The 27035-nt window shown below is 41.5% G+C and overlaps 1 pseudogene; it reads left to right on the top strand.

Annotated features, from left to right (window-relative positions):
* The window catches only part of LOC102435211, a 46565-nt pseudogene that overhangs the window by 6830 nt on the left and 12700 nt on the right, over positions 1 to 27035 (top strand).

The following is a 27035-nucleotide window of genomic DNA, read 5'->3' as shown; positions in this document are numbered from 1 at the left end:
CTGGCTTGGTGGTAATAAACTCCCTTAGTCCTTTTTTGTCTGTGAAGCTCCTGATTTCACCTTAAATTTTTATTGATAGCCTTGCTGTGTACACCTTGCTTTGCATCATGTTGTATATTTCATTCCATTCCCTTTGGTCTGATGTCTTTCTGTTGAGAAATAAGTTGATATTCTAATGGGAGATCCCTTGCTGGTAACTTTCTGTCTCTCTCTGGCAGCCTTTAGAATTTTCACTTTGTTGTTGATGTTTGCCAATTTAATTATGCTGTGTCTTGGTGTCGGTCTTTTTGGGTTCATCTTGTTTGGGAGTCTAGGTGCTTCTTGGACTTGTGTGGCTTTTTTCTTCCCAACATCAGGGAATTTTTCTGTCATTATTTCTTCAAACAGGTTTTCTATTCCTTGCTCTGTTTCCCCTTAATCTGGCAACCCTTTTATGTGTATGTTGTTTCATTTCATGTTGTCTGAAAGCTCTCTTAGACTCTCCTCCTGCTTTTTAAGTTTTCTTTCCAATTGCTGCTGTGTTCGTGTGTGTTTTTTTACCTTGTCTGCTAACTTACTGATGCAGTACTTCACTTCTTCTAGTCTACTGTTGAAGCCTTCCATTGTGTGCTTTCTTGTACCTATGGCATTCTTCATTTCCCCTTGATTCCTTTTCATGTTGATGACATTCTCATTCAGCTCCTTATAATTCTCATTGAGTTGTGTGTATTTGTGATCCAGACATTTAAGCATATTTATAACCATTATTCTGCTTTTTTTCTCTGACAAGTTACTTGTCTCCACCTCATTTAATTCTTTCTCTGGTGATTCCTCTTTATCTTCCCTTTCGAGATTGTTTTTTTGTCTCCCCATTTTTTGCTGTAACGATTTAATTGTTTCTATGTCTTAGATCCAACTGCTTTGCTACCCAGGTTCTTTTGGGGGTGGTGCTATGTTGTTGATGATTTTGGGGACCCAGTGGTGCAGAATCTCAAATTCCCTGGGCTTGGTGATCTAGTGGAGCCCCCTACTTGAGCTATTTGGGTTCTCCTGATGTATTTGGGTCTTGAATGTTAGTTTCTGGTTCATGGATGAAGTCTCGCCATGGATTGACTGGCAATGTGACTCACCCCCGGCTTCATTGTGTAAGCTGTTGTGGATGTGATTGTGGTTCCGGCTCTAGTGAAAGGGGTTGCCTGAGGTCTCACTGAAATGTGTTCACTGTGAGTTCCTGGAGTCCACAGCCTGGGAGGAAGGGGTCTCAGGGCCTGAGGCTCAGGTACTATGACTTTGGCCTTTGTTGTGTGACTCTTGCTTTGGTAATCTCACTCTGCAACTCACTATGAGGGTCCCAGAGCCCGTGACGGTGGGGATCAGCTGTCCCATACTCTGCAGTAGAAGCAGTGGGACTCTGGCCAAGGTGATTTCCCTCTGTAAGTGATGAGGGTGTCAGGAGCCAGCAGTTGCAGATGTGGGAGTCTCAGAGTCTGTGGTTGGAACAGTGTGGGGAGTCCTCAGTAACTCACCCAGGTGTCCAAAAGCAGGCAGCCAGGAAGGGGAAGTATGGATCCTGCTGAGCGAATTTTGTACCCTTGATTGGAGAGGCATGTGCCCAGTGGCAGCTAACAGAGGGGCCCCGCATGCTTGATCAGCCCGACCACGGTGTTCAGAGGTCATTAGCCAGGGAGGGGGAGGTGCCAGTTTTGTTGCAGGGGCCATGTGTCCTTAGTTGGGGATATGCGCACACCCAGTGGAGGTTTAAAGAGACATGCTGGGGCTCTCTGCCAGGGAGGCAGACTCAGGGGAGCCTGTGCACTGGTTCTTTGCAATTGGGGTGTCTGGAGGTCAGCTGGCAGGGAGGGGAAAGTCCCACTTACTGATGCAGGGGCCTTGTGCCCTTGGTTGGATACGCTTGTGCACCCAGTGTCAGCTCTCAGAGGCATCTGGGAGCTGCCTACTGGGTGGCAGACTCGGGGGACATGCACATTGGAGCAGCGCAACCACAGTATCTATGGGCCATCAGCCGAGGAGGGTAAAGTCTGAGTTTTTGCTGCGGGAACCATTTGCCCTAGCAGATAAATGTCCTAGGGTCTGCAGGTCTGTGGGCAGGGCAGCAGGATTTTGGCTGTTGTGACTGCAGGGTCCCAGGCAGTGTCCAAGGCCAGTCTGGGTGATGGTGATGTTGAGTTCCTAGAGGAGGCCGCTCACCTTTCAAGATGACATGAGCTCTGTGCCTGAGCCTGGCAGCTCAGGGAGTGCCTACATCAATGCCAGGGTCTCCCTGTCCAAGAGAGCCTGGTCTGCTAGCTCCTGATTCTCCTGCAGTGTCTGACGATCCCTCACTCACTCACACACACAGCACACATGTCCACATACCCCTCACTCACTCGCACCTCCCCTCACCTCAGCCCTCCCGCCGCCTTCTTCCCAAGTCTCTTGAGGTTTATTTTATACCCGAGCTACACCTGTGAACAGTAGGATCCTCTCAAAGGTTCCATTTCACTTGACATCTTTGAACCATCTGACTATGTTGGTCATGCCTCCTCCCTAACCTCGCTCATTCCCTGTTTTCCAGGGTCTCAGATACACTGACTTTCCCTTTCTCACTCTGGACATTTGCAGAACTCTGCAGAGTGCTACAAAGTGGATTTATAGACATTGCTTTACAGGCGTTGCTATTATTGTAATCCTTACTTTACAAATGAAGAAACTGAGGTACAGAAAGGTCAAATCACTTGACCAAGGTTCCACAGCTAGTGAGTGACAGAGGCAGGATTTGAACCTTGGCAGTCTGGGCCCATAATCAATGCTTTTAAGTTCTCCACTTTTCCCCAATTTTCTGTTCACCTATAACATGAATTTTTCTTGTGGGATATTTCACCACTTACGGTGGGTTACCAATAATGAGGCAAACTATCGATAAAGATGGGTTAAGAACAGAATTTATTTAGCCATATTGTTTTATATGTAGAAATTATTCACTCTGAAATCATTTGGTTCCATTTGGTACCAGTGGTCACTGGTACTGCCCAGGCTTGTAGTGTGTAAGGGGTCACATGGGGAAGTTGAGGCTATGTGTCAGGATCTCTGTAGGCCATGTTCTTTGCATTATGTCTGGCTCAAGGCCTAGGATCCAGTCATCACAAGTGAAGTTATTTTTAACATCTTTCCACAAGGATGCTATTTTAATCCAAGTTGTTACTGGAATTCATTCTAATCCCCTTCCTTCTTAGACTCCTTGTACCTAATAACTACCACAAAATGAGTTTGGGAAAGAAGAGTATCCACCCACCCACACACAGACATGCCCATATACCATCCTAGCGACTGTCCCAGTAAAAGTGGCAAGAGACTGATTATAGCAGGGATCGGGGAGGTGCAGGATTTGCTGAATCAGTCTCTGGGCTGGGCTCTGATGACTTTGAGGATGACCTTGGTTTTGAACCCTTGGTAGAAGGGCAAGAGCGAGGGGTTTGGGGTCAAAAAGACACTGATTTGAATTTTAGCTCAGACACTTACAGTCTACATGACCCTATTCGAGTTATCTATTTTTTATTAGCCTGAGGTGTTTTTCTTTTAAAGATTTTTATATATTTTTATTTATTTCAGAGAGGAAGGGAGGGAGAGAGAGAGATAGAAACATCAGTGATGAGAGAGAATCATTGAATGGCTGCCTCTTGCACACCCCACACTGGGGATCAAGCCCAAAACCCGGGCATGTGCCCTTGACCAGAATGGAACCGGAACCCTTCAGTCCACAGGCCCATGCTCTATCCACTGAGCCAAACCAGCTAGGGCTAGCCTGAGTTTTATCATTTGTAAATAGTGATGATGATACTAATAGTGTGTCTATCTCAAGGGTTGTCATGAGGATTAAATTAATTTAATATATGTAAAGCACTTAGAATAGTGTCTGACACTTAGTAAGCTATGATAATTATTATTATGTGCCTCCCCTGAGAATTAATAATGGAATCTAAGTCACCTATGAAGCCTAAAATTGTGAGAGGCACAAGAAACAGCACATAGCATGATTCTTAGACAAGGTTGGCTTTAAGCACCAAAATATTCTTTACACTGGTGCAAACAGTATTCCCATGCTTGTGACCAAAGTCATGTCTATTTCTTAACCTGGTGGTGATATATCAGTGTATCACAAAAACGGAAAATGGAATTTACATAACAGAATTTCACCATACAGTGATCTTGGCCAGAAAGTAATTACTCCATTACATAAGGGATACCTGTGCAGTGTTAATACATATCAATTCATATTTGAGCACTTTGAGAGTAGAGCTGCCCTTTTAATACTATGTTGTAACAGCAAAGTTCTATCAACACTAGGATTTCCCCCCACACCCCACAATGGGAACATTTTGTTTGTTTGTTTTCATTTGAAACCTATTACCCTGGGATTACTTTATTTTATTTCTTTCCTTTTAAGTGTTAGACACCATCATGACCAAGAAGCTTGACCTCAATAATATGCCGCTGTCCGTGTTCCCATATTATACCTCCTTGGGCACAGCTCTGTATGGAAAGGAGAAGCCTCTGATCAAGCTTCCAGCACCATTTAAAGAATCTTTGGATCTTTCTTTATGGAAGTTCTTACACAAGAGGAATCATCTGATTGAGGAGATAAATGAAGAAGTGAGACGTTCTCACTGTGAGCTAACATGGTCCCCACTCAATGGTGAAGTTACCATCAGACCTGCAGCCACCTTAGTCAATCAAGGAAGAAAAAGAATCAAGAACTGGAAGAAAGATGCTTCCACAGCCTTCTTTGGCATCAGGTCTAGATTTAAAGTTACCCCATTTAAAGTGGACCCAGTAGTGTGGGACATCATGAAAAATGAGTTAGAAGATGAAAGAATTTTGATTGAGTTTGATACAGATCTGGGGATTGTAACCTTAGTGGGGAAATCAGAGGATGTACAAAACATTGAGCCACAAATCAAGGAATTAATAGAAAAGGCCACTCAAAAAATTAAAAGAGAAGAGCAAAGTCTGAAGGAGAAAGTGGCCATTTCTCCAAGAAAGTATTCTCTTTTGTGCCACAGCGGTGTGCAGGAGCATCTCCGCAGGGAGTACCCAGAGATGGAGATTTTTTATGACAGAGCCACCCAACACATGTGCTTTAAAGGACTCGGTGTAGATGTGTATAAAGCAAAGTGTGAAGTCCAGGAAAAGGTGTACACCATGGTTCAGAAAAGCATTCAGCTTCCCCCGGAGTTTTGCAGTTTTTGCAACAGATCGACTGTTCAGAACTCTCCAAGTCTCTTTTGATAGCACAGAAAATTCTTGCAGTTTATGAGCTAGAGGGCACAACTGTTTTCTTAACCGGCTGTTCTTCTGAAGTCCTCTTAGAAGCTGAGAAGCAAATGGTCAGTGCCTTAAGTTATAAGCGCATAGACATTGAGGACAGGGAAGTTCTCAACAGCAAGACATGGAAAGCCATCACTAACAATTTGCCGAAGAAACATAATTCCTCCTCAAAGACTGTAACAATCAGTGAGTTAACCTCAGGAAACACAGCTGAGGTCGTTATTGCAGGCTGCGTGAGAGAAGTAAATGAAATCTATAACTTCCTTTTTGACTTTGTGGAAAAAAACATGAAAATAGAGAGATTCCTTGAAGTAAAGCCTCCATTAGTTATTGATTATTTAACGGCAGAGATGAAGATACTCTGGGAAAAGATAAAGATGAACAAGCTAAATGTTCAGGTAGATTTCAATCCTAGGAACAAACCCAAAGACATTTTACTAACTGGCTCAAAGGCCGAAGTCCTGGAGGGAATGAACATCCTCAAGCAAGCCAGGGATTCAGTTTGTGTTAAAACCATCAGTATTGATAAGCCAGGAGCCAGCCAGTCCTTCCGGGATAAACCATGGTATTATAAACGTGAGGTACGGTCACTTGGTTGTTTTGTGGAACTACTGCAGAATGAAGGAAAGAAGGAGGGAGGTGGCAGTGATGGGCAGAAGTGCTCCTGTCGGACAGAATTGGCCCCTGGAGTCTCGCTGATTGTACAGCAAGGCGACTTGACACGGTTTCCTGTTGAAGTGGTGGTGAATGCCGCAAACGAGGACCTCCGTCTCAGTGGGGGCCTGGCTGCTGCTCTTTCAAAGGCAGCGGGACCTGAGCTCCAAGCAGACTGTGACCGGATAGTGAAGGAAAAGGGTAAGATCCCAACTGGCCATGCCACCATCTCAAAACCAGGAAAGCTCCCATACCATCAGGTGATCCATGCAGTAGGACCCAAGTGGAACAGCAGTGATGTTCTGGGGTGTGTGTTGCAGTTAAAGAATGCTGTGAAGAAAAGTCTCCATTTGGCTGATAATTTTCAGTACAAATCCATAGCCATCCCTGCCATTAGTTCTGGAAACCGTGGCTTTCCCTTATCCCAGTGTGTGGAGACCATTGTTTTGACCATCAGGGAATCCTTCCTGTATAACTGGGCTGGATGCACCTTAAAAGAGGTTTACCTTGTGGATTTAGCTGAGAAGACTGTTGAGGCCTTTGCTGAAACTGTGAAAACTGTATTTAAAAACAACAAGTCTACTACTTCTTCCCTGCCCAGTGTAACATCAGGAGTCCAGCCGGGCCCGAGAAACACCGATGGAAACAGAGAAATGCTGCTGTGCCCAGGCGGTCTGAGGATCCTGTTGGTGAAAGGAGACGTGCAGAATGCTATGGTGAGTGTCCGTTTTACAGAACACCCACTAGGTGCTGCAACTCCAGGGAGTCTGTTGCCAAAGGAGAATTAGGATCAAGGGAGAATTAGGGAGAGAATCCCATGCTCTCTGTGGTGACATGGAAACAAATTTCCTTAGAAAATAGGGCTACTTCACCACAGCATTTACTGATAGAGGGTGGCCAGTTATCTGTGGGACCTGGAAGTGTATTCAGATCACCAGGTTCCCAGTAAATGTGAAAATCCACAATAATGGCTTACAATTACAAGGCTCTCTGTTTATTCAGGGCCTTCAGACCTGTGATATTTTGGCAAATCTGAGGTTAATTTCCTATCAAATTTACTGATAGCAGATATACAAAAATTAGAGTGTAGAGTTGGGACAGCAGACAGGAATCTTGTTAGTGGAATTGAACCAGGTTGAGCCTGGAGGCTTGAGTTGAGGCCAATCAGCACCCAGCCCCAGTAAGAAGCAGTGGAAAGGAAAGTGGAAACTGCATCTGGAAGTGGTCTGAGTACCATGTGGGGACAGTTATTGTAGGTCTGCCAGGGGGGTCATGTGTTTTTTTAAAAACATATTTAACAACCTCTTCCACACAGGCTCTAGCTAATGGAAATAGCCCTGGAAGCCCCTGCTGTGCCAGATGTTCCTTCCTTCTTTTGAGGATTGTGGGCAGGCCTGGGCAAGAGATCCCTAGGGAAGGCCACTTGCCTATCTTCTTTGTAGAAATACTTATTCAGATCTTTTGTCCACTTTTAAATTGGGTTATCTTTTTTTAAAAAGATATTTTTATTGATTTCAGACAGGAAGGGTTTGGGAGAAAGAGATGGAAACATCAATGGTGAGAGAGAATCCTTGATCAGCTGCCTCCTGCACGCCCTCTACTGAGGATGGACCCTGCAACCCGGGCATGTGCTCTTGACTGGAATTGAAACTGGGACCCTTCAGTACACAGGCTGACGCTCTATCCACTGAGCCAAACCAGCTAGGGCAATTGGGTTATCTTTTTATTACTGAATTTTAAAAGTTCTTTATGTACTTTGGATACAGGTCCCTTACCAGATTATGATTTGCAAATATTTTTTTTTCCCATTCTGTGGGTCATCTTCCTTATATAATAATCTTAAATGGTAATTAGAAGAATAATTGCTAGCAATGATTACTTAGTATGTGACAAGCACTATGCTAAGTGCTTGGCTTGCATTTTCTCATTCAGTGACATGAGGTAGATTCCAGGATTATTATTCTTCTCAAAGAGATGAAGGAATGAGACTTAGAGGGGCTAAGTAATTCGCCCAACTCTCACAGCTAACAAATGGTAGAGGCATGATTGGAATCTGTTCAGGCACTATTTGAAAAATGTTACAAAATGATTTAGTTTCTCATTAAAAAAACAAATACATAAACAAGAAACTCTTTTGACCCCAAGTCAATAATTGGAATGTTCCATTCCTCGTCCCTCTTGAACACTAAATAGTAAGATATTTCTTCCATTCCTTTTTCTCCCATAGATGTTTGAGTTCTGTTGCCACAGTACCTGCCATGTGTTGCTTGTCCGTGACCCATGCAGTGCAGAACAGCTTTGGAAATGACTTAGTTACATTCCTTCTCCTCTCTTCTATTGGTGTCTTACTCTAGCTGATTAGTCTGCCCACATGTCCTGCTGGAAAAGCTTCCATAGCTTCTCACTGTCTGTCGGGAAGTCCACATGGCCTGGCACTTGAGGTCCACTGCAGTCTGCCTCCACGGTAACATTGCCAGCCTGGCTTGCACCATTTTGCTGTAGAAGCTGTCTATCAGCTCAACAGCTCACACCCACCATGCATGTGTTGCCCCTTCTGAATGATTTCCCCGTCTCTCCCTGCCTGCTTCAACTATTCCCAAAGGGCCCACATCACACAGGGTGTATTCAGTGGCCACACATGGCACTTCCTCTAGACTCCTTCAGTGATCCCACTTGTTGACAGCTCTCTTTTGTCCTGGAGTGTAATTTAAATAAGTATCTAATAACACATTGTCTTGGGTGGTATTTGCCTCTGAAAACAATAATCTTTAGTTGTCCCCATTGTGCCAAGTCCAATCGCCCAAATACAGTAATCCTTGACGAATGCTTTTTGTTAGAATTTGAAACAAATTGTTGGTTTTGTCTTTAGGCTGATGTTGTCGTCAACTCCATTCCTCGGGATCTCAACCTTAATAGTGGGCCCCTTTCTCAGGCCCTCTTGGCAAAAGCTGGTCCAAATCTCCAGAAGGAATTGAACGCAGCTGGACAAGGGATAGCTGTTGGCGTGGGCACGATTCTTCAAACCACTGGTTGTAATCTGCAATGCAACCAAGTGCTTCACGTGGTGGCTCCGAAGTGGAAAAATGGCGACACATCTTCACACAAGGTGGGGTCTGGTTTTAAATTCTCCGGGAAATTGGGTACCCCATTGTTCTCTTTTCAATAATTGCACCCTGTCTGTTTCTCTTCTGCAATAACATCACATTCATGGCAGGTTCCATCATTATGACCCTTTCTTTTAGTGTAGCCGACTGCTCCTGGAAGACTAGTTATTGAAGATAGGAAAGAGTTATTGAAGATAGCACATCTTTTTTAAAAATTTTATTTCAGAGGTGAAGGGAGAGGGAGATAGAGATAGAAACATCAATGAGAGAGAACCATTGATCGGCTGGCTCCTGTACAACTTCCTACTGGGGATTGAGCCTGCAATCCAGGCACGTGCCTTGACCAGAAATGGAACCATGACCTCCTGTTTCATAGGTCGATGCTCAACCACTGAGCCACACTGGCCGGCCAAAGATAGCACATCTTTAGTGAGGAAGGCAAGGTGAGGGCATGAAGAATGGAAGAGCATGAAGGATTAGAAGAGTAGTTGCTTTGCTTCTTTCCTTCATTGCTAAGTGCATGTGAATCTTTTTGAAGGGTTTCTTACATTCTCTTTTCCTTTTCCTGTATTTTTCTTTCCCTTCTGACTGCCCTTAGCCTGCCTTTTGTTGAAAGCAAAAAGGAGTAGACAGAGATCACAAAGTTGCTAAATTCTTTTTTTCCCCTAACTCCCATTTCTAGGCAAAAATGTATAAGAATGTGCTTTGTACTTTTCAGATCATGCAAGACATAATCAGAAAATGTTTGGAAATGACTGAGAACTTGTCCTTAAACTCAATTGCGTTTCCAGCCATAGGAACAGGCAATTTGGGGTTTCCTAAGACTGTTTTTGCTGAATTGATCATTTCGGAAGTGTTCAAATTTAGTAGCAACAGTCAACGAACAGCTTTACAAGAGGTTTGCTTTCTGCTGCACCCGAGTGATCACGGAAATATTCAGGTACAGCTTCACTCATTTCTGGTTATTTTGTCAACTGAGCCCTAATGGTATCCAATGTCTTCTTGGTCTAATGGGTTGTTTCTTCCATGTATTTCCCATGCAGGAAAGTAAAAGAGCACTGTAGGCTAGTTGAGGCACGGTAATTTTCAAGCAAAGTTATGGACATAGGAAAAAAAATTAGCTTCTTATTTAGGAAAACTCCAAACATGTACAACCATAAACAAAATAGTATAATAAACTCCCTTATAACCATCACTCATCTTCACAATGATCAACCTATGGCTAATATGTTTTATCTCTATCTTCTTTATTGCCTTTTTCCCCATACTATTTTTAAAATTATTTATTTATTTTTAATGGTCACCTGAGAATGTTTTATTGATTTTTGTTTTTAGAGAGAGAGGAAGGAAGAAAGAGAGAGGGAGAGAGAGAGAGAGAGAGAGAGAGAGAGAGAGAGAGAGAGAGAGAAAGAGAGAGAGAGAAAGAGAGAGAGAGAGAGAGATTGATGTGAGAAACATCGCACACACACTTACTAAATTAAAGCTGAAGCCTAGGTATGTGCCCAACCCACAACCTTCTGGTGTATGGGAAGACACTCCAACCAACTAAACCACTTTTCCAGGGCCCCCTAATATTTTGAAGCAAATCCAGATATACATTTTATCCATAAACAAGTCAGTATTTATTTTAGACATTGGAATTTAAAAAGTAACGACACCATGGCCCTGGCTGGTGTGGCTCAATTGGTTGAGCATTGTCCCATGCAACGAGAGGTCACAGGTTCGATTCCCAGTCAACGCACATGCCTTGGTTGCAGGCTCAATCTCTTTTAAGGGGCATGTAGGAGACAGTCAATCAATGTTTCTCTCTCAGTGCTGTTTCACTTATCTCTCTCAGTCAATAAAAACATCATTTTTTTAAACAAAGAAGGGTTTCCCTTCACTTAAAAAAAAGTAACAATACCACAATACTCTTTCACACGTAAAATTAATTGACAATCATTCCTTTATTTCATCAATTATCAACTCAATGTTCAAATTTACAACTGTCACATAAATGTTTTGTTTTTACAGCTTGTTTGTTTGAATCAGAATCCAAACAAGGCCTATATATTGCAGTGGAGTTGACATGTTCCTTAACCTTCTTTTAATCTATAGTATTTTCTTCCATATGAACACAGAAATTTTTATCTATAATAATAAAAGCATAATATGCTAATTAGACTGGACAGCCAAACAACCTTGCGGACATCATTCTGCACGTCCTTCCAGATGAAGCTGTGGTGGTGGGGGCCAAGGCAGAGACGGTTATGCAGAATTAGGCAGGAAGGCGAGCGGTTCAGAGTGATCATACAGTCAGGCAGGTGGTTAAGGGTGATTAGGAAGGCAGTTGAGTTGATAGGGGTGATCAGGCAGGCATTTGAGCTAATAGGGGTGATCAGGCAGGCAGGCACAGTGGTTGGGGCGATCAGACAGGAAGGGAGGCAAGCAGTTAGGAGTCAGTCGTCCTGGATTGAGAGAGGGATGTCCGACTGCTGGTTTAGGCCCAATCCTGCTGGCAGTTGGATATCCCCCAAGGGGTCCCGGATTTTGAGAGGGAGAAAGCTGGGCTGGGGAACACCCCACCCATGCACTAAATCCGTGCAATGGGGCTCTAGTACATAATATGGAAGCACAGTTGTGGTCCTATAAATAGGAGATTGTCAGGATGAAATACAGCTGCAGGATATGGTAAGAATGAACTCAGCACATACCCACTGGAATAGGAGATTTGGTACCAGAAATCATAGAGAGTCCATCGACCAGATCACATTTGCTGAACTTCAGCTATGAGTGAGCCACTGGACTCTACATTATGGGAGAATAAGAGGCATTTAATAAGAGACCATTAACCCTGCCTCCAAGTCCTTAGAGTCCAGTAGAGTAAATGACATTAAATGTTTGAAAACTTCCATGGTCGTGCAAGAATTAAATGAACAGATCAAGGCTAGCAACCCAGCAGATGTCCATGAATGGTTGGACCATTTGAATTTTTAGGTCATTCATTTTTTCCTGGATCTAATACTATCTTTAAGTTCTTACGAAGCAAACAATTCTAATCTAAATTCTATTCAGACAACCAAACCACCTGACCAACATAATATGGTCCATTTAGTTGGTCTGAATAACTATAGTAATTTCTAGTCAATAAATGCTTTTTGAACAACCCCTCTATGATCTGCATTATACAAGGTGATATGGATCTTGGGATAGGTATGTAGGACATACTTCCCCTCCTGTCAATCATAATTACTCTGGGAGCTAAGATTTCTACACATAAAATGAACTAAATTAGAAAGAAAGTGCTGAGCGTTTTTGAATGGGTGAATAGGGGAGCGAGTCCTATGACATGGACCTGAACCTTCAAATTTCATTGTTGCTGTGCAACCCCAGGCCCTGTTTCCTTTCCTAAAGGCTCAGGATCCTCTGCAAGTATTCAGGAGAAGGATTAGTCTCTACAGACACCTTTACTGCCACTGGAAATAGTATTGATTGTCTGTACATGGCTGTGACACTTTTTCACTTAAGACTTTTGAAGACAGTTAAACTTTGGTTATATTTGCACACAAAAACAACAACAAAACTTATTGAGATGTTTAGAGGTAACAGAGGTTGCAAAACAGCAGCCCATGGTCTGAACATGGCCTCTAGATATGCTTTTTTGGTCTAGTTTTAAACATTTTTGAATCAGTTGCTAATATTTTAAAATCAAACATTTCACATAATACTCCAGATGTCCACTTGTACCTAAAATTTCAAACATTCTGACACATTGGGTATGGGTTTCTGTCTGAACAGTTTGCTGTGGCTGAATGGCAGGTACTGTATAGTCCTCCAGAGTCGCATTCTGTACCTTTACACTTGTAGCTTCCTGCCTGGGCCCTGGAGGTCTATGAGTCTGACACCCTCAGTCTATAATCTGTTCCAGTCCTTTTCCTTTATTGTATCAGCCTTTTAGCCAAGATGTTACTTGGTAATTTTTGTTTTTTTACCAACAAAATTCTCTGTTGCTTGTTTTACAAAATAGTGATGATTTTGGAGTGTCACTACCAGGCAAAGAAATGGAACGCATAAGTTCATTAAACCTAAAATACAGTCTCTTGCTCCAAAATGCACTACTCCACTAGCCGTTCCTCTTTTGATACAATTAAGAAGTTAAAAACTGAAGTATCTGTGTTCTTGTAATTGTCTTTCTCTTAACACTATATTTTTAACAACTGTCAACTTACTTGCTCTTACCGAATATGAAAGAAATATATATTCATTGTAGAAACTTTGAATAATGCAAAATGCATAAATTATTTTGGTCATATTTCATTCTAGTCTTCTTCTATATATATGTACTTTGCAAAGTGCTGTCATAATAATATAATTAAAGTTAACCTTCTTTCATTTAATAGTGTAAAGTGAGTAGTTCCCTCTTCCATTAACTACTCTTTGAAAATGCAATTCCTAATGGCTGCTAAATATTTTAACACAGGGATATACTAAAATGTATTTAACCATTTCCCAATTGGATTTTAAACTGTTGTATTTTCTTCTTGATTTTAATAAAAAGCACTGTAATGAATATTTTTGTATTTATATATTTGTTCCCATTTTGGTAATTTTCATGGGATGCATTTGTAGTAATAATATGTGTATTTTTATGACTTTAAAAATATATAATGATAATAACACTACGGTGTCGGGTGAATTTCCCGCCAAAATATAAGATGGCGCGTTAAAATGCCTATATCTTTTGAAGTATGGGTTCGATTGAAATGAAATATTTGGTAATACGCAGTTACAATCGGCCCGAGTTTACACGTTTCCCGCACTCCACCGCAAATCTATATGAACCGAGTTTAAGACGGCTCCCGCGGAGTACGCGCAATTCACGCGAGCCGACTTAACTCGTTTCCCGCAACCCACGTGATAACAATACTTTGAGAATTGTTCTCTCATCAATATTTGTGCATGCATGATCATAAACTGTGATGAATCAAATTTGTCTATCTACTAAGGATTGTAGTAATTAAAGCTGTCTTTGTGTTTCCAGGCTTTTTCAGATGAATTTGACAAAATATCTAATGGAAATTTCATCAGTGACAAAATTGCCAAGACTCAGAATACACAAGGTTCAATAAAGATATAATTTCATGTTTCCTAAATTTATTTCATTCTTATTTTGTTGTGTTTTTTTCTGGGGTTCAGAAATATATTATTATGAAATTATTTCTAGTTATTAAATGACTACTTAATGATAAGTGAAAGATGGCAGTGATGATTTTTAAAAATAATTTTAATTAAATCTTTATTGTTCAGATTATTATAGTTGTTCCTCTTTTTTTCCCCCATAGCTCCCCTCCACCCAGTTCCCACCCCACCTTTTGCCCTAATCCCTGCCACTATCCTCATCCATAGGTGTATGGGTTTTGTCCAGACTCTTCCCCCACCTCACCCCTTCCCCCCTGAGAATTGTCAGTCCACTCCCTTTCTATATCCATGATTCTATTATATTCACCAGTTTATTCTGTTCATCAAATTATTTATCTTCTTAAAGGATACCTTTCAGCATTTCATGTAATACTGGTTTGGTGGTGATGAACTCCTTTAGCTTTTTCTTATCTGTGAAGCTCTTTATCTGGCCTTCAATTCTGAATGATAGCTTTGCTGGATAAAGTAATCTTGGTTGTAGGTTCTTGCTATTCATCATTTTGAATATTTCTTGCCACTCCCTTCTGGCCTTCAAAGTTCCTGTTGAGAAATCAGCTGACAGTCATAAGGGTACTCCCTTGTAGGTAACTAACTGTTTTTTCTCTTGCTGCTTTTAAGATTTTTCTTGTTGTCTTTTGCTCTTGGAATTTTAATTATGATGTGTCTTGGTGTGGTCCTCTTTGGATACCTTTTGTTTGGGGTTCTCTGCACATCCTGGACTTGTAAGTCTATTTCTTTCACCAGGTAGGGGAAGGTTTCTGTCATTATTTCTTCAAATAGGTTTTCAATATCTTGCTCTCTCTCTTCTTATGGCCCTCCTATAATTCGGATGTTGGTACACTTGAAGTTGTCCCAGAGGCTTTTTACACTATCTTCATATTTTTGGATTCTTTTTTCTTTTTGTTTTTCAGGTTGGGCGTTTTTTGCTTCTTCGTATTTCAAATCTTTGACTTGATTTTTGCAATCCTTTAGTCTACAGTTTGAACTCTGTATAATATTCTTTATTTCAGTCAGTGTATGCTTAATTTCTAGTTGGTCCTTTTTCATATCCTCGAGGGTCTCACTAAATTTATTGGCAGTTTCTAGAAAATTTTTGAAAAACCTTATAACTGTGGTTTTGAACTCTATATCCAGTAGTTTGCTTTCCTCCATTTCTGTCATTTGTGACCTGTTTCTTTGTCTCTGCATTTTGGCTGCTTCCCTGTGTTGGTAGAGTGGCTTTGTGTGCTAAGTGTCTTATAGGGCCCAGTGGCTCAGCCTCCCCAATTACCTGAGGTGGACACTCTTGGTGCACCTCTTTGTGGGTTTTGTGCACAGTCTTGTTGTAGTTAAGCCTTGATTGTTGTAGGTATCACTGGGAGGAATTCACCTCCAGGCTAATTGGCTGTGAGAATCAGCTGTGTCTACAGTGGGAGAACTTCTGTGCTGGAAACACCCTTCTGGGGCAAGACTTGCTTCAGTGGAGCTTTGGTGCTCACTGAGTCTGCCACCTGAGTGTGTCCCTTATGGATCTGAGGAGTTGTAATCTGGATGGTCCACTCTGACCACTGGGAATACTGGCTCTTGGATCTCTAAGGAGGTGCTAATTTAGTCTCTGCCTGAGGCTACCCAGCAGGAGTTATGGAGAGATCTGCAGATTCCATTTCTTTGTTTGGGGTTTGGAGGTGCCCAGATGAGGCCCAGCTGTGAAGCAATTCAAGCTGTTGTGGGGCCTTGGGCTTTCTTTTTGGATGTTCTGGGTCTCTCTGACCCAGCTGCAGTTAGTTAGGTAATTTTAGATTGCAAAGGGCCAGGGCATTCATATGCAAGAGCCTGTTCACCCAGTTTAGGTGGGGCATCGTCTCAGGGAATCATTAGGGTGGAGTAAACAGCTATGGCTGATCCTCAGCCCTGCCCTAAGAGGATCCGGGTCTCACTGTTCCACGGTAATTGCTGCAAGCACCTCTGAGAGAAAGCCACCCTAGAGTTCTGCCCAATGCCAGACAGTGTAGTTTCTCCCCATATGAGTCTAGGTCCCCAGAGACTTGCCCAGACTGGAGTTCAGAGCAGTCAGGAGCTTGTGTCTCCCTCCTGATTGAAAAAGACAGCTGCGTCCTCAGTTGTCAGCCCTTTCCACACGTGCCTCCGTACCTCTGCTCTTTACTTCCACACAGCACCTCCTCTGAGTCTCAGTGTGCTTTTCTCTTGCCTTCTAGTTGTAGAATTTCCACTCAGCCAGCCTTCCTGTGGTTCTGGATGATGTCCGTTTTGACTTTTAGTTGTATTTCTGAAGTGGTTGTGCGAGGCAGCAATTTCTGGTGTTTACATATGCCACCATCTTGGTTTTTCTTCTAATTTCCTTCTTGATATAGTGGCTAATTCGGCAGTGATGATTTTTATGAAAAAAATCTATTTGTGAGAAAGGAGATATTAAATCATATTCCATACACCCGGGCATGCAAGACACTGGCCATGATTGACAATCTTGAGTGGAAGATTAAGCAATCCAAGTTAGATAATCTGTACAGGGGGGTTTAAGTAGTGATGAGGCTCGTATTTCCTAAGGATAATGTGACCTGTGTTTGTGGAAATAGACATATTTAAAGAGACAATACCAACCAAATGCTTCTTATCTGTCAAATCTGCTGTTACATGTTTGGCTTTATCCTATTTGGAGTTTTCTGAGGCTTCTTGAATCTCAGTATGTATGTCTTCCATCAAATTTGGGGATTTTTCAGTCATTTGTTCAAATAGTTTTCCTGCACTCATCTCTCATCTCCTCTGGGGGCTCCAATAACATGAATGTTAGACCTTTTGATAGTGTCCTGCCAGTCCCTGAGGATCTGTTCTTTTTTCCCTTTTAATCTTTTTTTCTCTGTTTTTTAGATTGGATATTTTTTATTGATCTGCATCCAAGTTCACAGATTCATTTCTCTGTCTACTGTTGAGCCTATCCAATGTGTTTTTAAAATGTCAGATATTGTATTTATAAGTGCTAAAATGTCCATTTGATTCTTAATTTATAATTTATATTTCTCTGCAGAGACACCTATTTTTCCACTCATTTCAAATCATTTCCATTCATTCAAATATATTTAGTTTGACTTCAGAGAGCATATTTATAGTAGACACTTTAAAGTCTTTGATAAGTCCAACATCTGAATCATCTTGACAGAAGCATTTATATTGAGTATCTTTACCCTTGAGAACTGCTCACATTTTCTTGGTTCTTTGTATGACAAGCAGTTTGGGATAATAGACTGGTTATTTTCATTATTATGTTGTGACACTTGGGTCTTGTTAAAAATCTCCTGGAAAATGGTAATTGTTTCAGCAGGCAGTCAGTCAGTTAAGTTCATCCTAACATCCTGTCTCACCTTCTATGGGAGGCGTTCCCATGTCACTTCAGTTCTCATAGCCTTTGCTGTGCTGCTTGGGACGGCTCCCCCATGTGTAGCTCCTGGGTGGGCTTAGGATTTATTCCCGTTTGTCACAGAACCAGGGTCCACCTTCTCCAGCTATCCCCTCAGCAGAACTCCCCTCACACTCTTGGCTTGCAGGAGCCCATTTTTTAGGCCTCTCCCCAGAGAGACAATGTTCTCTTGGAGTTTAAGTTGCCTGTTCTGTTGCTGCATAACTTTGTGTGATCAGGGTTATCCTCAGGCAAAGTGGGGAGAGAGAAGCAAGAGAGAAAAATAACAGGTATTTCCCACACACAGCCATGTACACTTTTCAGACCACAAGGGCCCTTTCCCTGGATCTTCTGGATAGAAATACAGAACTCTAAGAGCTTTAACTCCCTGTGGTGCCACTATGGAGTTCTACAACTGGGGTCACCTTGGGGTTAGGGCCTGGACTAATAAAAACAAATCTGGGACTTGTATGCATGCATATAAGCATAAGGATGGATGCAGACAACAGGGGGTGAGGGTGAGGGCAGGACTGTGGGGGTGGGGATAATGAGGGGATAAGGACACATTTGTAATACCTTAATTAGTACAAAATGTATATAATGTAAAAATAAAAGAATATCCGGATAAAAAATATTTGACTCAAAAAGAAATATTAAGTATATGTACACATACATTTTTCCAGTGGAAGCTGTGCCAATTTCTAAATAAAGCTCAATTGAACCTCAAAAAAAAATTATGGAAAATAGGAAGATCCCTGCCATACTCTTCAGCTCACAGGGCCCCCTTTTCTCAATCCTCTGGTCACAAAGACAGGGATCCTCTGAGAGTTTTGCTACCTATGCTCATTGTGCAGTTCCACAAGTAGGGCTACCCTTGTGTCAAAGCTGGGAGAGAAAAGAGGAAAATTTCAAAAATTCCCTCGTTACAGGTTGCCTCTTCAGGTTTTGGCTCCCCTTCCCAATCTGCCTGCTGTTGCTTATTTTTCAGTCCTCACTTAGTAGATATTGTATTTGTCCCTTGTTTTAGTTGTAATCAGTTGGAGAGAGGTCTCACGGGTTGACTTCACCATGGCCAGCACCAGAAGCACACGTTTGTATTGTTTTATCTAAATATGTAAATGGCTGACTGTCTGACTGGTAGCTATGATGTGCAATGACCACTGGGGGCAGACGCTCAATGCAGGAGCTGCCGAGCTGCCTTGACTTGACAGTGGTGGTTCTCAGGTGATACACCTCGGAACCAGAGATGAGGGAGCCCGATTCTCGGGTGTGCCACCTGAGAACTGCCCTCTCAAAATCCGGGAACCCTTGGGGGATGTGGGAGAGCTGGTTTTGGCCCAATCCCTGCAGGCCAGCCCGAGGAACCCCACCTACCAGAGGGATCCCGCTCACTCTGCAGTTGCCCTTCAAGTCACAGTGCTGCCCCAGGTGTGGTCGGCCTGTAAGGGACCTCAGGAGGTTGGCTCCAGGGTATGCCTGACCCATCTTGCCCAGTCCCACCCCGCCAGCCACCTTCTAATTAATTTCCTTTCAATGTGCATGAATCCGTGCACCAGGGCACTAGTATTTTATAAGGCTTTTTCAGAAACAGACCATCCTTGGGGCTAAGGGTCAGGCTCAGGACCATATTAAAGGCCAGAGATACAGGGTTTGGGATGGAGACGGAGAGAAGTACTGTATGGGAGGGCCACATGTGAGTAGCATGAGACTTAATTCATTCTTGCTATTGTTAACTCGATTATTAACTCCATTTCTTTTTTCTTTTCAGGTTTGTATGGGACTGTTACCAGCCCTGCTTCAGGAGTGCACGAAATGAAAATTGGCCCCATCATCTTCCAGGTGGCCACTGGAGATATTGCTAAAGAAGCTGCAGATGTGATTGTAAATTCAACAACAAAGACATTTGATCACAAAGCAGGTAGTTTACTTGTAGGACTTTTGCTGCAGTAATGGTCACAGTAGATCTCTTGAAGGAGGGTTTCTATAAGGAAACTATTCTGCAGTTGCTATAGCCAAACTGGTTTCTACAACTTTGGCTTAGTAATATGAATTAATAATTTTAACATTATTTTGACATGGTTTCCTATAATTGGTAACAGTTACTTCCTGAATTTTTCTTTTTTTGATCAAAAATGCCCAGGTTGTAAGATTCCTTTAATGATGGGGAAAGCCTTTAGATAATGAGGCAATCATTGTGATCTAAGTGTACTGTATTGATTTTTTATTCATGTTTGTAAATATGTTGATGTCCTCATGTAGGGGTCTCCAAAGCAATTTTGAAAAAGGCTGGACAAAATGTGGAATTAGAATGTTCTCGCCTAGGTAAGGCACAATGCTTTTTTTCAGTGCTAAAGTATAAGTGGAAGGCTGAATGTGGGAGGCTGTGGAGAGGGAGACAACATATTAATCTTAAAATCATACATTTACTAAAGAATTCCACTCATAGAGAATTAGAAATGAAGAGGAGTGAAAAGTGAGATCATGGCTAAAAAGAGAAGGTAAGCGAGACAGATTCATCAGAGGTAGTATTTCAAGAGTCTCTTATTGGTAGTATTTCAGGAGTCTCTTATTTGACAAAGCAGACATTTTGCTTTGTAAACAATTAGAGAGTATGTTCTGCATCTGATTTTGCATCTTTTTGTTTTGTGTTTCTTAGCTCAACAGCACAACAATGGTTATATAATTACTGATGGTGGATCTCTGAAGTGCAAGAATATTATTCATGTCATTGGTGGAGCTGATGTCAAGAGATCAGTTACCTGTGTTTTGCAAGAGTGTGAAAAACTGAATCACTCGACCATTTGCCTCCCAGCCATTGGGACAGGTTGGTAACCTCTCAAGGCTAAATTCTTAAGTGTCCCTTTTCCCTTTGATTTCCTGCTGACTTGAATGTAGTTGATGCTGAGTCTGAGTAAGGGCAGCTTCCTCACCCCAAGGCACTCACTGAGGGAATGAGCAAGACATCTGCTCTCTAATATGGAAGGGAAGAGAGAGGAAGGGAAAGGAGCAAAGAATGGCCATCCCCCTTCTCTTTTCACCGGTTCATGTCTCTTTTTCCATCTCTTCCATATCCCCCATTATTTAGTACTTAACCTTCCCCTCCATCACCTCTCCATGGAGAACATCAGTGCATCGCCTCCCACCTCCCTGTAACTGACTCCCAGATGAGCATTGCCAAGCCTCTTCTCTCAGCACTTGAGCAGTGGCTGTGCAGGTTGGCCTTAGGGCATCTCTGCACAGAAACCTTTCAATCACCTTAACCCAGTGGGTTCTAATGGGTCAGAAACTCAACTCACCACCTTTCTCTTCTCAGCCTACTTGCCTCTTTCAAGTTTCCTGTTTTCCTCTAACTATATAATGATTGTATGATTGATTCTCCATATAGAAAGGTGTGCTTTGGGTTTATCATTCCTAAGGTTATGCTCTTTGAGCTCTTTTCCCAGGAATCTGAGTTCTACGCATTCATTAGTAATTTTTGCTTGGTGTCCCTTAAGAGAGCTGGTCAGGGGAGGCAAATTCCCTCAGGCTTGAAGTGGAATGGAGCTGACCGGTTCCAGAGAGGTACCACTCGGCCCTGGATTGATCATTCCATTGCTCAGGAATCTAAGATTGAATGTCTGCACTGGCCTGGTAGGCCCTCCAGAAGTTTAGCCTCAATAAACTTCCCCATGCTTGTCACTTTCTGAACCTGCAATTTAGCTGGTTCTCCTTGCTTATCTTCTTTGCCTATCTCCATCACCACCTGAGCTGGTCCTTAGACTAATGGATGGGGACTCTTTCTCCCTTAGTGGTATTTATGAGTTGAGTTTGACTGGGAGGGATATAGACAGCATCTGGCCTTAAAGGAAGTCCTCTACCTAGTACCTACAGATATCTCCCTCAGGGAGAGAATGGGTGGTTAGTGATTCCTCCAAGCACATCAAGTTTAATGAAAACTCCAAACCCAATTCACTGTCGTCTCTCCCAACAAACTTATCTCCTGTTATATACCTGATTATATCACTTTATATCTAGAATCCTTGACTCTACTCTCTTTTCCACTCCCATATTTATTAGTTTATTAATTAGTTTGATTAAATGTTTTCTGAGTGACTGCCATGTGCCAGGCACCGTGCTGAGGTGTGGAGGACAGAAAGATGACTAAGAAAAGGATTCAGTCCACAAGAACCACCTAGCTCATTGTGAGACAGACATGGAAGCAAACAACCGCAGTACTTTGTGCCCATGATACACACATGAAGATGTGTGGGTGACAAAAGCAGGTACATCAGGTCAGGTACACAGATCAGGTATACAGGCAGTTGGTCCCTAGGTCCTCTTCACTTTATTTTCTAAATATCTCCTTGCTCTGGTCCCCTTTTTATTTAGCTCTTGTCTTTGCCTAACCTTTTATTATAGCCTCTATCTAGACGTGGGCTCTCTGCTCCAGTGCCTCCTATACCCCCACCACTGGCATGGTAGGCCTTCCAGACTTATTTTTCTCAAAAACAGATCTATTTCTCTGAGCACACCAGGTGAGGTTGCATATATCACACCTGTTACACAGTTCTAGGCTTTCCTTCAGTTTTCCATACTTCACCTATTGAACACCATTTGTCTTTACATATTATATGCATTGTGTCCTAAGTACCTAGATGAGCATCTAGCTTTTGATGGGACACATTAAATATTTATAGAAAGTGAGTGACTGTATCTTAACACTCCGATTTAAATTCTTCCAAATATCATGAGATAACAACAGCTTTGCAAAGGAGAATTTCCCTCTTTCCCTGCTCATCTAATTAAAAACAAAAGCAAAAAACCTGAACAAACCTTCTTGGTTAGTTTTATGTGGGGTTTGTCTACATTCCCACAATCATCTACAGAGCCAAGTCACAGAGGTCTACTCTTATTTCTGCAGTGATGGTGGGCACCATCGATGGGGATAAACCTAGTGGGCCCTTAGTCTGTCACACCAGGTTTGTCAGGGGACTTCTACACTGTTACCTGCCCTTCCCCCACCCAATGTGACAGCTGCTGTTCAGATGGGACTGCTTCCATGGTTTTTCATGAGAATTTTCAAGGAACTTGCCATGATCTTACCAAGGCAGTCAGCTGGAGGGAAAAGGGTATGGGGCATGCTTAATTAGGAGAAACCTCCTCAGGTGGCAACCTTAAATCCTGCTAGTCAGCTAAAATCTCACCAAGTGTGGGAAGAAAGACTTCCTGGAGGTTCAACATAACTTGTATGTAAAAAGTATATATAATAACAAAAGCTTAGAGCTCTAGGCATCTTACAAAATTATTTTAGCGTAAATCAAGTCCCCAAAGAAAAAGTATACATTGTAAAGTCAATTGATGATTAAGCAAAACAAAAATTGTTGTCTTTAAAGAGTATGATAATTCAATATGCATTAGTATCTTTTACTTTGGATGTTTTGAGAACACGAGTGAGCCAAGAAAGATTAACTGTGCTTGGTAACACAGAGAAACACAACGAGCAGGACTCCACTAAATAGAGCAAATATGAACATCAGACATCAAAAGTTAGATTTCCTTTTTTCATTGTTGGGCTGTTGGCTTCTTCACATCCTGGAACAAGAACTCTCCACTCATCTAGGGCTTCAAAAGTGTTTGCTGACAGATTGTTAGAAAAGTACATGGAGGTGAAAAATTTGGGGTGTGTGGATGCATTCTCGAGAATTGGAATCCCTAATTTATTCCTCAGCCTTCTCCAATCGTGTCTTCATTTTTCTAGTCATTTTTATTTGCCTTTCTAGGACGTGCTCAACAAGACACAGATAAGGTTGCTGAAGCCATAATGGATGCCATTGAAGACTTTATCCAGAAAGGACTTGTCCAGTCTGTGAAAAAAGTTAAAGTTGTTATCTTTCAGCCTCAAATAATGGATGTATTTTGTGCCAACATGAAAAAAAGAGAAGGCTCCCAGGCTCCCTCACAGTCTATAATGTCTAAAATTGCATGTGAGTTGTTGATTTTTATGAAATGCATGTTCCTAATGTTGAGGTCATATGAGAAATAGCTAAAATTGTACAGTATTTTTTGTGGTAGTTTATTAGCTTCTCCTGGTTGTATTGATATATAATTGATATATGTCACTGTTTAAGTTGTACTGCATAATGGTTTGACTTTACATATGTTACTGCAATATGTTTAGTTACTATCCATCATCTCATACATGTCTTAAACAGAGAAAGCAAAATGATTTTATTTCCTTGTGATGAGAACTCTTAGAATTAACAGCTTTCATATATATCATACAGGTGTGATAACTATAGTCATCATGCTATACATTATATCCTTGGTCATTATTTATCTTGTAACTGGAAGTTTGTACATTTGACCTCTTTTTTTCAGTTTCCCCTTCCCCCAATCCACCTATGGTAACCACAAATGTGATCTCTTTTTTCTATGAGTGTCAGTTGTTTTTTTAGCTTTTTTAGTGAGATTTTTAACAAAATATATTTTTTTGATTTCAGAGATTAAGGGAGAGGGAGAGAGAGAGAGAGAAACAGCCATGATTAGAGAGAATCATGGATCGGTTGCCTCCTGCATGCCCCCTACTGGGTTTGAGCCCACACCTGGGCATGTGCCCTTGACCAGAATTGAACCCAGCACCCTTGGGCCCTCAGGCCGACGATCCATTCACTGAGCCAAACCAGCTAGGGCTGTAAGTGTGATCTTATGGTATTTGTCTTTTTCTGTCCACCTTGAATCGGCTAATCTTTAATGAACTTATCAGAAAGAAAAATTAAGAAAACAATCCCATTTAACATTGTATCAAAAAGAATAAAATATCTAGGAATAAATTTAACCAAGAAGGTAAAACTGATAAGACATTGATAAAAGTAATTGAAGAAGACAAAATAAATGCAAAGATATTATGTGCTCACGTATCATAAGAATTAACATTGTTAAACTATCCATTCTTCCTAAAGCAATCTACAGATTCAGTGAAATCCCTATCAAAATTCCAATGGAATTTTCTCAGAAACACAACAAACAATTGTAAAGTTTATATATAACCACAAAATACCCCAAATAGCAAAAGCAATTTGAGAAAGAATAAAAAAGGTAGAGGCATCACAATTCCTGATTTGAAAGTATACTACAGAGCTACAGTAATCAAAACAGTAGGGTATTGGTGTAAAAACAGAAGCATAGATCAATGGAAGAGAATAGAGAGCCCAGAAAGAAACCCATGCATATATGGTCAATTAATTGATAACAAAAGAGCCAAGAATATACAATGGTGGAAGGGTAGTTTCTATAATAAATAGTGTTGGGCACCTACTTCAGTAGCACATATCTATATAAACAAAAGTCTAAGTGACCGTTATGACTGGTCGACTGAATGACTGGTTAACCAGTCACTATGACACGCATTGACCACCATGGGAGATGCTCAACACAGGAACGCCCCCTGGCGGTCAGTGCACTCCCAAGACCAACCTCCTGCGGTCCCTCCACCATTGGAGGCCGGCCCAGATTTGCTCTGATCAGGACTGGGTGAGAAGGTCAGGCCAAGGCATCCCACCTGTGCACGAATTTGCACCAGGCCTCTAGTGCTAAAATAAAGAAATGGTGTTGGGAAAACTAGACAGCCATGCAAAAGAATGAAACTGGCCACTATCTTACACCATACACAAAAATACACTCAAAATAGATTAAAGACTTGAATGTAAGACCTGAAACCATAAAACGTCTAAAGGAAAACATAAGGGGTATGCTTCTTAACATCAGTTTTGACAATAATTTTTTGGATATGACACCAAAAACACACACAGCAAAAACAAAAATAAACAAGTGGGAATATATCAAACAAAAAACCTTCTGTAGAGCAAAGAAAGCCATCAATATTTTTCTACTGAATGGGAGAAAATATTTGCAAGTCATATACCTGATTAGGGGTTAATATAAATAATATATAAAGAACTCATACAACTCAACAGAAAAAAACCAAACAATCCAATTTAAAAATGCACAGAGGATATGAATAGACATATTTTTTCCAAAGATGATATACAATTGGCCAACAGGTACATGAAAAGGTGCTTAGCATCACTTATCATCAGGGAAATGAAAATGAAAATAATAATGAGATATCACTTCACACATATTAGAATGCTATTATGGAAAAGTCAAAAAATAAGTGTTGACAAAAATGTGGAGAAAATGGAATCCTTGTGCACTGGGAATGTAAACTGGTACAGCCACTATGGGAAATAGGAGGTTCCTTAAAAAATTTAAAATATAACTAGCACATGATCCAGTAGTTACACTTCTGGGTATTTATCTGAAGAAAATGAAATCATTATCTCGAGTGAGCACCAAAGCCCCATCGAAGCAAGTCTAGCCCCAGAGGGGTGTCTCCAGCACAGAAGTTCTCCCACCGCAGACACAGCTGATTCTCACAGCCAATTGGCCTGGAGGTCAATTCCTCACAGCGATAACTACAACAATCAAGGCTTAACCACAACAAGACTGTGCACAAAGCCCACAAGGGGGTGCACCAAGAGTGTCTACCTCAGGTAATTAGGACACTTAGCACAGAAAGGCACTCTATCGACACAGCGAAGCATAAAAAATGCCGAGACAAAGAAGCAGGACACAAACGACAGAATTGGAGGAAAGCAAACTGTTGGATATAGAGTTCAAAACCACACTTTTAAGGTCTTTAAAGAACTGTTTAGAAGCCGCCAATAAATTCAGTAAGGCCCTCGAAAAGACTGGTGAGACCGCCGATAAATGTAGTGAGATCCTTGAAAAGACTGGTAAGACCGCCGATAAATGTAGTGAGATCCTCAAGAAATCTAATGAGACCCTTGATGTTGTGATAAAGGACCAACTAGAAATTAAGCATACACTGACTGAAATAAAGAATATTATACAGACTCCCAACAGCAGACCAGAGGGTCGCAAGGATCAAGTCAAAGATTTGAAATATGAAGAAGCAAAAAACACCCAACCAGAAAAGCAAAATGAAAAAAGAATCCGAAAATATGAAGATAGTGTAAGGAGCCTCTGGGACAGCTTCAAGCGTACCAACATCCGAATTATAGGGGTGCCAGAAGATGAGAGAGAGCAAGATATTGAAAACCTATTTGAAGAAATAATGACAGAAAACTTCCCCTACCTGGTGAAAGGAATAGACTTCCAAGTCCAGGAAGCACAGAGAACCCCAAACAAAAGGAATCCAAAGAGGACCACACCAAGACACATCATAATTAAAATGCCAAGAGCAAAAGACAAAGAGAGAATCCTAAAAGCAGCAAGAGAAAGAAAATCAGTTACCTACAAGGGAGTACCCATACGACTGTCAGCTGATTTCTCAACAGAAACTTTGCAGGCCAGAAGGGAGTGGCAAGAAATATTCAAAGTGATGAATACCAAGAACCTACAAC

This window comes from Myotis lucifugus, unplaced genomic scaffold, assembly GCF_000147115.1.
Source record: "Myotis lucifugus unplaced genomic scaffold, Myoluc2.0 scaffold_1246, whole genome shotgun sequence".
NCBI classification, from domain to species: domain Eukaryota; kingdom Metazoa; phylum Chordata; class Mammalia; order Chiroptera; family Vespertilionidae; genus Myotis; species Myotis lucifugus.
The sequence above is the reverse complement of the archived record's forward strand: the minus strand, read 5'-3'. Positions and strand labels throughout refer to the sequence as shown.